The sequence below is a fragment of the Euprymna scolopes genome, chromosome 29 (assembly GCF_053919585.1).
Source record: "Euprymna scolopes isolate OS-2025 chromosome 29, ASM5391958v1, whole genome shotgun sequence".
NCBI lineage: Eukaryota > Metazoa > Mollusca > Cephalopoda > Sepiida > Sepiolidae > Euprymna > Euprymna scolopes.
Genome location: NC_136510.1, coordinates 101,099,144 through 101,110,775, shown reverse-complemented (window position 1 = coordinate 101,110,775; position 11,632 = coordinate 101,099,144). Strand labels below are relative to the sequence as shown.

The 11,632-nt window shown below is 32.1% G+C and overlaps 1 protein-coding gene across 1 annotated transcript in view; it reads right to left on the bottom strand.

Annotated features, from left to right (window-relative positions):
* Positions 1 to 11,632, bottom strand: part of LOC145252797 (osmotic avoidance abnormal protein 3-like) — a 2,582,558-nt gene that overhangs the window by 383,128 nt on the left and 2,187,798 nt on the right. The gene's annotated exons all lie outside the window — the stretch shown is intronic.

Here is an 11,632-nt window from a genome sequence, read left to right as displayed (position 1 = left end):
TCTAACTTCCTGCAGAATAAATAAATAAATGTGTGTGTATGCGTCTATGAAATGAAAAAATTTGAAATTAAAATTCTATCAATTTATTTATGAATTATTAAAGGACGAAAGTTATAGACTATACACTAGATTTGCGATATCGGTCTGATTTTTGTGGTCAGATCTATTGTTTTCCGACCATAAGGGCTGCCTTCCTGGATACAGCACAGGTATACTGAGTAGTAGGTGGTGCTTCTAATGCTGTGATAATGCTCCCCCCCACCCCACCCCATCATCTGTTAAGATCCTACAGCATTATTAGGGGCAGGCGATTCAAATAGTCTTTCTCTTACTGCCTTCTGTTTATCTTTATTGTTTTTGATTTAAGGAAAGAAAATTCTCTTTTGAAAAGTAAAAATCTATTAAAATCTATTAAAATCTATTAAAAATGTTCCCAAATAAAAATTAATCCCTCCCTTTCCCTCCCTTTCATCTTTCGTTTCAGTAAAAAAATTAGAAGGTGGGTGGGAGGTGGGGGCGGTGTCTGAATTTTTTTTTAAATAAGGATTGATAATTTGTATCATTCGGACTACTGTTCTCATCTTGAATTTCTGAATTTTTTTTTTAGATGAGGATCGATGATTCATGTTATTTAGATTATTCGGACTAGTGTTTTCATCTTAAGTTTTATTTCCGTAATGTTTCGGTCAATATAACTTTTCTTCAGGTATATTTTGTCAAACTCAGTCATCTTTGTGTCGAACTCGGGTATCTGTACAAAATTTAAAACGGAACTCTTTATTTAATCCTTGGGGGCAGCATGCTCTCGTTCTGTCAACCATAACTGGGTAGAAGTTTTACGTAATTTGCAGTTGTATTCTTAGTATCCCTTGCATTAAGGTTTGAAAGTTTCACGGTGTTTCGGCCGATGACCTTCTTCAAGTGCATCTTGTCGAACTCAGAAATCTACACGAAATTACAAACTGAACAGCTTACTTAATCCACAAAGGTAGGTTGTTCTTGTTCCGTCCCGGATAGAAGAGTTGATTAATTATTAAGTTCTTAGTTATTATCACCTGTACTTAGAATTGAACCTTCAACTTCCAGAAGACTGTCACTTGGAGCTTACAGTAACTGAACACTTTTATCCGTTGCGCCACAAGTCCAAATACTTTGTTATTTTTATGTGTTAATGAAAATTTTAGTTTCGAATTTTCATTTTGATGAATAAATGCTTTTATTTTGAAGATTTGTTTTGATATGAAAGACTAGCAGGTTGTTTTTGTCCCGTCGGTAATGGAAGAAAAGGAGATAAAAGGTAAGAATATTTACAAAGTTTGGCATAAGGCCAAGTATGAAGAGGTAGACCATAGATATTTCCCGCCTTTTGGACTTGGATATTTCTTCCAAAATGGCCACTTCCTATTTTTGTTTTGACCTTTATCTTCACAACTGTATTGAAATCAGGATAGAGTTTAGAAGTGAGTGCTGTTCTTTCAAAGAACAACACTCACTTCTAAACTCTATCCTGATTTCATTTCATTCCACTTAAATCCCACTCTTATTTAAAGATCGTCTTGTTGTTTTCGGCTCTAAACAAACCAGGAAACAGCGTGTCGTCTATTTTTAAAAACAGTTGACGGGTCTTACTAATTTTTTTTTTTTTTTGTCGCACTCCCCATCTTTATTGCAATTTATATATCTATCTATATATCTATAAAAGTGAACGTGTCTGTCTGCGCGCGCGTGTGTGTGTGTGTGTGTGTGTGTGTGTGTACATTTCGCTACGCAATAACTCTGTCAATTTTAAGTCTACAGGCTCGAAATTTGATGTACAGTGTACTGAGATTTGGAAAAATCTTTGTGATCGGTTTTCGGCCAGAAATTTTGCTGTTAATGGGTCAAAGTTCAACGATGTGACTTTTGAGAACTCTACCAAACTCCTCCGACAATTTTGGGTCTAAACATTTGACATTTTAGATATAGGTTCCTTGGACGTGGATCTAACTTAATAACTTGATTTGAGCTCAAAACAATAAATGTTAAGGGGTCATAATAGGGGTCAAAGTTTTTTTTAAAAATTGACCGCTTTTTTTTTTTTTTTTTTTGATCAACGTACACCTCCTAACAACCGGGCAACGCCGGGCTGAAATGCTAGTATATATATATATATATATATATTCTGAATTATTTCCAATTATTATTTATTATATTTTTTCTGAAGACGTGTAGAACTCGTTTTTTATGATTTATTACTGTCTTTAATTCGTTCTTCTTTTTGCTTTTATGCACGTACACATACACACACATACACACACATATATATGGTCAATTGTTATTTTTATGACAGATGCTCGACTGAGCTTGAATCTATGGTCCCCATCCTGTAAAACATTCGCATCAAATACTCGTCTAGCTGCTACAACTGTCAATAATTTCTCTTACTCTCTATGAGTGCTTAAAAGTAAACGACAATTCCATGAACAAAGTTAATTTCCTAGAACGCTTCATCTGTGGAACATATTACAGTGAGTCTACTTTCCAACTGACTATAACATGGTCCTCTTAAATCTAATGTAAATAAGTTCTTGTCGAGCCATCCTTTTAAATAATCAAACTCCATGCAAATTCCGTCATTACCGATCATCAAGGGGTTATCTCACAATCAATCAGGCACTCATCAACTTTTATCCTCGAGTGGCTGTTATTGCCTTGATAAGCGACGGCCCTCTACTAAAATAAAAAATATATATATATATATATATATATATATATATATATATATAAAATTGCATTCAAATAATTGGGATATTTTACGTAGGGCAAGCCATAGAGTAAATGTGGTATTATGGTGACTACTGAAGTGAAAGTGACTGACAAAGAGTAAAAGAACGGAAAGAATAGTGCTTAGACTGATAAGTAAAATGCATCCCCCACCCCATGTATTTTCCCCACTTTTGATGGTGCTATGCCTAATTTATAAGTAAAATTTAATTTTTATATACGAATAAATAAGTAAAAGTGTAGTATTTCTTCCGTTCTTAGTCAAAGGATAGAAATCCTTCTTGACCGGGACAATTTTTATTTTTGTTCCATCCAGAGTGACCCTCTTATGGGGTATTAGATTTTCCGCCATATTAAAAACTTACTTAGAATCTACCTTTGACCTATTCGAGATTAGAGAGAGAGAGAGAGAGAGAGAGAGAGAGAGAGAGAGAGAGAGAGAGAGAGAGAGAGAGAGAGAGAGAGGGGGGGAGGGGGGGTAGAGGGAGGCGAATGAATGGGGGCTTACTTTACTGTCAGGCTAGTGAAACCAATTTCTTAACCACTTCGTCATAAAATGAGCCTAACAGGTGAGAAACGTGATTTGGACATTAATGAGGAGGAGGATTTTTTGTGATGATGATGATGATGATGATAGCGTATTACATTAATTAAAATGATAGTGATGATGTTTTTAGTTAATTCAGATCGTGATTATAATAATAATATTTTTGGTGATGATGATGCTGATAATGTTAATGATGATGATGATGACACTATTAGATGATTTTTTTTGGTTCATGATGAGAGTGATGGTGTTAATTTGGTTAATGATGATGATGATGATGATGATGATGATGATGATGATGATGATGATGACGACGACGATGATGCCAGTGGTTTTATAGTTAATTTGGTTGATGAGGTTTACAAGTAAGTATTTTGGGTTAAGATATTTTTGATGATTATTTTTTTGGGAGCGGATTTATTAAGATGATTATGATGATGTTTTATGATGATGATGATTATGATGATGATGATTTATTTAAATTAAAATGATAATGTCAGTAGTTGTGTTAATTATAATGACAATTTTTGGATAATTAAGATGATGATGATGATGATGATGATATTTTAATTTAATTAAAATGCTGCTGCTGTTGGTGCTGATGATGATGGTGATAATAGTGGTAGTGGTATTGGTGGTAGTGATGATTAGGGTTATAAGGTTTTCGATTTAACTATTTTACATGCAGGTACTTTTGATTTTTTTTTTTTTTTTTTGTTAATTCAAATGATGATGATATTTTATTTGAATTAAAATCATGCTGATGATGACGATGGTAGTAGCGGTGGTGTTGACGGTTAGGGTTAGAGCTATGGTTAAAAAAATTTGGATTAACTATTTTATGCTAATTAAGATACTTTTGATGATCATTCTTTGGGGGTTTTAACATGATGATGATGATGATGATGATGATGATGATGATAGTTCATGCTAATTAAGATGGTAATGTCAATAGTTCTGCTAATTATGATGATGGCAATTTTTTGATAATTAAAATGACGATGATGATGCTATTTTTAATTAAAATGATAATGCTGCTGATGATGATGGAGATGGTGGTAGTGTTGGCAGTGATGTGAGCAGTTGATGGTAGGCGGATGGTAGCAAAAATGTTAATGGTCATAAGAAAGGGGGTTGGACGGTGGTGTGACTTGCGTAAGGTGGTAAGATGGTAGCGGTGCAATGAAGATGATTACGACATGCCTGCGGTAGCAATTGTGCTCGGAGAGAAGAAGGAACTAATAGCGGCGGCGGTGGCGGCGGCGGCGGCGATGCTGGTGTTGGTGCTGACGGCTGTGTTGGTGATTATTTTAAAAGTCTGCCGCAACCAATGTTGGTGTTGGTGCCACGCCACTCTCACCAAAACTCTCTCTTTCTCGACACGACCATGGCCAATGATGACAGTGATTGCAAATAATAAAAAAACATGCACAACCACTGCTAGGTGTGATCACCGAGATGCAATTGACTTTGATAGTTGCGGAAGAAGAAAAAGAAGAAGAAGAAAAGGAATCTCCTTTCAATAACCTTGCAAGAAACACAGGCTTTGTTGGCCAATTGTAGCCAAATTTGTAGAAGACTTTAAAAAAATGTTTTTACCAAAAGTTTTAAAACCAAAGATGAAATGGCAGGGTAAAATTATAGTCTTTGCATTAGGTATCTTTTTTTTTTTTAATTACTTTTAGGACAGACACTTTCTTGCTCTATGGAAAAAAAATATATCTAAAAACTCCCCGAAACAGGTAGATAGAAATAATTACAATTTGTAAGGGAATAGGTAATACAAAAAAGATCATAAATTTAGAAAGCACTTTTTTTTATAGTTTTAAAAACTTATTTCAAAAAACTATTTCCAGATATAAAAAATAAATAATTTTGGATTAGGTATAAAAGGTTTTTGGTTTTGTTTTAAATTAATTCTAAGACAGACAATTTATTGTTATATAAAAAACAATCTACCCCCCCCAATCTCACCCCGAAACATGTACATAAAAATTATTACAATTTGGAAGGCGATAGGTAATAGGAAACATATTATAAATTTAAAAAGCATTTTTTTTGTTTTGTTTTGTTCTTGGCCTCCAGGCCAGGATGGGTGCTAAGTAGGACATCCCCAAGTACGAAAGGGTGAATGCGGTATTATGGTGGAAGAAAATTCCAGCACAGAGAAACTTTTGTTTAGTTCTAGAGTGACAAGGATGACCAACGACCCCCATTTTCCCCCTTTTGAGTTGGCCTTGTGCCTAAGGTTTTGCTCATGTTTATTTTTGCCTGAATAAAAGATTTAATTTTTTTTTTTCTTCTTTTTTTTTTACACAGGAGTGACCACTTATCAAGGCCCGGAAGCCACTCAGGGATAAGGGTTATTGCAAGTACATTACGTTAGTGTGGAGATTTTATGAAGTGTTTACTTAAGGGGGCGGTTCATAAGGAATTTGTTAATGTTGGACTTGAACACATCCAAGTTGTAGTCAGGTGGGAAACAGGCAGACGAAACAGAGTTCGACAGGCAGGCAGTTCTAAGAAAGAAGCTTTGTTTATGGAATCCACGTTTTGATTTAGGCATAGATAAAGAGTGGGGGAAATTTTTCACAGTGGATTCAGCTAGACGGGTGTTTTTCGTGAAAGATTTGCAAGGGGGGACCAGAGATTGGAGTTCAGACGAGCACCTGCTATGGAAATAACGATAAAACAAGGATAGGCTCGCAACGTCTCTTCTGTGGGAGAGAGGTTGCAGGGTAGAGAAAAGGGCATCCCCCACTAAGCCACAAAGTCTATTTTGTACTCTGTCAAGGCAGGATAGGCTGTTTTTAGCAGCTCCTGCCCAGATATGGCAGCAGTATTCCATCCTTGGACGTACTTGGCTTTTATATAGATAGAGAATTACATCAGTAGTGAGATATCTTCTGAAGCGGTAGAAGGATCCCACCATCTTTCCAGCGACCTTGGCAACAGACTTGATGTACGTGTTCCATCTCAAAGTGTAGTATCTGTTCTGATGACGCACTTAACCTTTTTCACTTAACTTCATTATTTCGGTTAATGAAGGAGAAATCCTTCATGACTGATATATTTTTTTTATTTTTGTTAATAATCAGAGTGCCCCTTTTGGGGGTGCTGGTTCTCTCTTAAATTTAAAACCGACCTAATGTCTAACTCTGCTCTCGTGAGGAGGCGAGTAAACAACAACAACAAAAAAATAAACAAACTTATTTAAAAAAAAAAAAAAATTTTTTAATTAAAAATAATTTTTTTTTAATTAGGTAATAAAGGTTTTTAATTTTATTTTAAATTACTTTTAGGGCAGACAATTTGTTATTATATATATAAAAAAAACCCTCCTAATCCTAAAACTCTCCAAAAGAGAGAAATAAAATTGATTAAGATATATAATGGGATAAGAAAGAGATTGCATATTAAAAAAAAATACTTTTTTGTTTTAAAATCTTATTTCAAAAGAATTATTTTAAAACTTACAGAAATCATTTTTAATTAATACAATTAATTAATAGTACATTATATTTTAGTACTTTTTTTTAACATCCAACATAATGTTAACATTTTAACATTCAAAATAAATTAAATGCTAAAAAATAGTTTATTGTAAAAAGAAAAAATAGAAAAAAGATCAAATCAAAAATCATCTATCGATTTCGGAGGAATAATAATATTTAACAACACATTATGAATGCACTTTTTATTATTTTAAAAACTTTTAGAAAATTATTTTTAAATTTAAAACTCATTTTAATTACTAAATATCCAATAGTGTCTTTTTTTAACATCAAAAACCAATTAAATCTTTGAAAAATAATTTAGTTTAAAGAAAAAAAAAAGCAAATCCAAAATCTCCCACAAACGGGTGGATGAAAATTATTATAATATCGAGAGTATTAGCTAATAAGAAATTGATTATATATGAAAAGATTCTTTTTTGTTTTAAAACTTATTTCATAAAAACGTATTTTAAAATTTTCAAAGAAATTATTTTTACTTACTAAATGTACAGCAGTTTCTAGTTTGGCAACTATTCAAAATATATTATATACTCCTATTTACAATGCCTCCCCACGAGACAGAGTTAGACACCAGGGTCGTTTTTTTATGTGGAGAAAAGGAACAAAAATAAAAATTGTCTCAGTTGTGAAGGATTTCTCCTCCACTGACAGAGAACAAAAAATTGAAGTGCAGCAATAGCATCTGAAGAACAGATACTACACTTTGAGGTATTTATTTGCTTCCCCACTGAGCAAATTAGGCACAAGGCCGATTTTTAAAGTGAGGAGTGAAGGGGAAATGGGGACCAACTCCCCGGGGAGTAGAGGAGCTGGATAGTGACAATTGGTATGAAGGGTTGCCCCTACACTGACCAAGGTCTTATATGTGGGGTTGCCCCCACATATGGTTTTTGCTTGCAGAATCTGCCGGAACAGATACTACACTTTGATCTTGACCCGAAGGCCAAATCATAATTTTATAATAAAGTATAGATTTACTCTCTAATTTGTAAAACTCAATATTGCTGTTTCCATTTTTTTAAAGTACATCTCTTCAGAAACGCATGGTTGCAGAGTGGAACGAGACAGGTCAAATAATTGCACTTATTTAGGACCATTCTTTTATGGGGTTTTAACCATTAAAAATAGCGGTAAAGGGGGTCAAAATTGAAAAAAAAAATTGAAACTTGACAGGCGTAAGTCAACTTAAGCTACTCTTGTATGCATGCACAAATACTTTAAAGTCGGTTCATTTTTAACTATTTCCCATCCGCTTGATGATAGCTCAAACGGTAGCGACTAAGGCTAATGTGCTAAATATTTTGGTTTCGATTCTAGCTGATGGCACCTAAGTCATATATTTTTTAATGTTGAAACCACTACTATATATCGGGTATAATATAATAAGCAATATAGAATTGACTCTATAAAAATAAATACGAAATTTGCATAAATTAAATTATTATATTTAAGCATACTTTAGGACTGGGCAACGCTAGATGCACTGCTAGTATTATATATTAGATTATAAGTAAAATATATTATATATTTAAAAACAGATTATTGTACAAGAGTAATAGTTTTATATATATTAAAGTACTGTTCATTTCATGAAAAAATATATTTTATATATTAGGTTGGTGCAGAAATAATGTCGTTTTTTTTATCAGATATATATATATATATATATATATATAAATGACATTATTTTGCACCAACCTAATATTACATTTTCTCAACCATTATCAGATATTTAAAATAGAGGTACTTGTACAGTGAAGACATTAAAAAAATGAAAATACCGAAAAAAAAAAGTTTAAATTGTACGTATCCGTTATGGAGTGAAGTTCTCAAAAAAAAATGTCACTTAATTTCATCAAGTAGTTATTTTTTTTTTTTTTTACAGCGAAAAAACAATTTGTTATGATACCGAGCAAACGGTTCGATTTTTAGCAAGAACAGCTACTAATAAAGATGGGGAGGGAGTGTCGGCGCTTTAAATTGAGTTATCTCCCTGTGGCGTGTTCAAAAAATTCCAAAATGTCTACCTTCAATGCGCTGTCATAAAAACGTGTTTTTGTAAAAAAAAAACAAAAAAACTCAAATTAAGTGAATTTTATTTTCAGAGATCTTCAGTCCAAAACGGATGCGTACAATATAACCTTTTTTCGATATTTTCATTTTTTAATGTCTTGATTAAACTGTAAATATATATATCATATTATAAGGTGATAATTGTGTATATATTTTCAGTATTTATTTCAATAGTGTTCAATACGTGAGTAAAGTTTAGTAGTAAAATGGTGATTTCCTATTGGAATGGACCATGGATACCTCTGTGTAGCTTACTTGCCATAGAAATATTTGCATACTACTACCACTGCTACTGCTACTACTACTACTACTACTACTACTGCTTTATATAGCTTTTCTAACTATTATCAAACAAGAATTTACCAAAACTTATTTTTCTACACAGCTGTACTTATCTAAATTCTTAAACAGTTTTTGTTTTTTTACACAGTGTTCACCACTTATCAAGGCCCGGAAGCCACCCAGGGATAAGGGTTATTGCAAGTACATTACGTTAGTGCGGAGATTTGATGAAGTGTTTACTTAAGGGGGCAGTTCATTAGGAATTTGTTAACGTTGGGCTTGAACACATCCAAGTTGTAGTCAGGTGGGAAGCAGTTGTTATATTCTTCGCTTTCCGGAACCCCAACCTAAAGATTTTTCTTGACGTTCTATATATATATATATATATTTTATCTTTGAAAATATTTTGCATTTTTTAAACAAATTTAACCCAGATTATTTAGATCCTAATTCCTTTTCCATCAGTTTGTTTTTATTTATGTCTACATTTTCTTTCGCTATTTTTTCCTTATTTTTTTTTTATTTTTCTGTTTGTTCTTCTTTAATGATTTTACGTCATAATGACTCCTATTCTTTATTTAGTATTTTTTGTTTGTTATCCTTTACATGTATACAACCATTCTATTTTACGTTCTTCATATTCCCTCGTCCCTCTTCTTATACACTTACCTCCTTCCTCCGAGTTACATTAATTATAATTTTATTATATATATATATATATATATATATATATATATATATATATATATATATATATATATATTTAATTATTTTTCTTTTTTTAAGTAAATATCAGATATTTTGTAATTCAAATGCAAAACTAAGGCAAAACAAATGACTACGATTGAAACATTTTATGGCTGTAAGAAAGTGCGAAAGATGATGGATGATCCCCAATATTTTATATATACTTATAATATTTCTTAATTTCTTATTTATTCTTATTTTCATTCTAATGTAAATATATACCTACATACATAGCTATATATATATATATATATATATGAATCTCTATATATGTCTCCCTACTAATGGGTGTGTATATATATATATATATATATATATATATACACACACATTACTAGGGGGGACATATATATATATATATATATATGTATATATATATATATATATATATATATAATAGTGGCCTGGTAAGGCCACAGGGGAGACAACCGAAGCAGCAAAATTGAAGCTGGCTTGTAGGATACTATGTATACAAATGTTGGCAAATTTGGGCATATTTTATTGGTTTTAAAATAAAGGTTCTTTTTACCAATTATCATAAAATTTTAACTACAGAATAGTCTTCAAAAAGTCTACAATTTTCATGTAAGATTCATTTCAATATTCAATTTGGCTACCAGTATATATATATATATATATATATATATATATATATATATATATATATATGAGCAAACAGTTAATAAAACATGTTAAAAAACACTTTGAAAAAGTTAAAAACATATTTAATCTGAAAGGAAACATTTAATAAGTGGATAGTCCTTAATCCGCGGAGTTTCAAAGAAATACTTTCCTTCTCATCAGAGTGTAGGAATTAGCAAAATGCAGGACCGGATTTTGCATACAAAAGTATTTGATGAAACAACAAGTAAGTCAAAGATCTTACTTGATAACAAAAATGAAGCAGAGGGAATAGGGTGAAGAAAAGGGTGATTACACGTGAATGGATAGTCTGGTGAAAAGTAAATAATCCAATGACGGTATAATCCAAAAATATAACCCCAAGAAAGTTTTTTATTATATATATATATATATATATATATATATATATATATATATATATATATATATATATATATATACCTCATTTTTTGGCAACTTTATAAGTTCCAAATCTCAGCGTCTATTGATCAGAATTTAACAAATGAAAGCTCGTTGGAAAACCAATGACCTGAATTATGTAGAAGGCTACGTGACATTTGCCTTCAAGGTCGCACATTATGATCTTCCACCATCAAGAGCCTATTTTTGGCACTTTTTTACAGCCATAAAATGTTTCAATCCTAGTCATTTGTTTTCCTAGTTTTGCTTATGAATTACAAAATATCTGATATTTCCCCAAAATCCTCAGCCTTGATGGAAGGGAGACTAAAACTTGCTGCTATGCTTTCAAACGATCTTAAATAACAGCAAGAGGAGACTTGATTCCAAATATTTCTCATATGTTATATCTGCCCTCTTTAATTTTCATACATAAAGTAAATTCCACAGTGTATAAGGATTATCTGATACGGGAGATATTCATAATCGTACCCTTTGTACGTTCAGAAACAATTTTGAGTTCATTACACGTGTGTCATATGTACTAGATATTATCCTATAAATAATGGTCTGCTTTACATGCTGACCTTTGTCAGACGAATTACAGAAATTTCTGCCCAGATGGTTTTGTAAAATCGTTTCTTTAATAGAGGCAAGATTT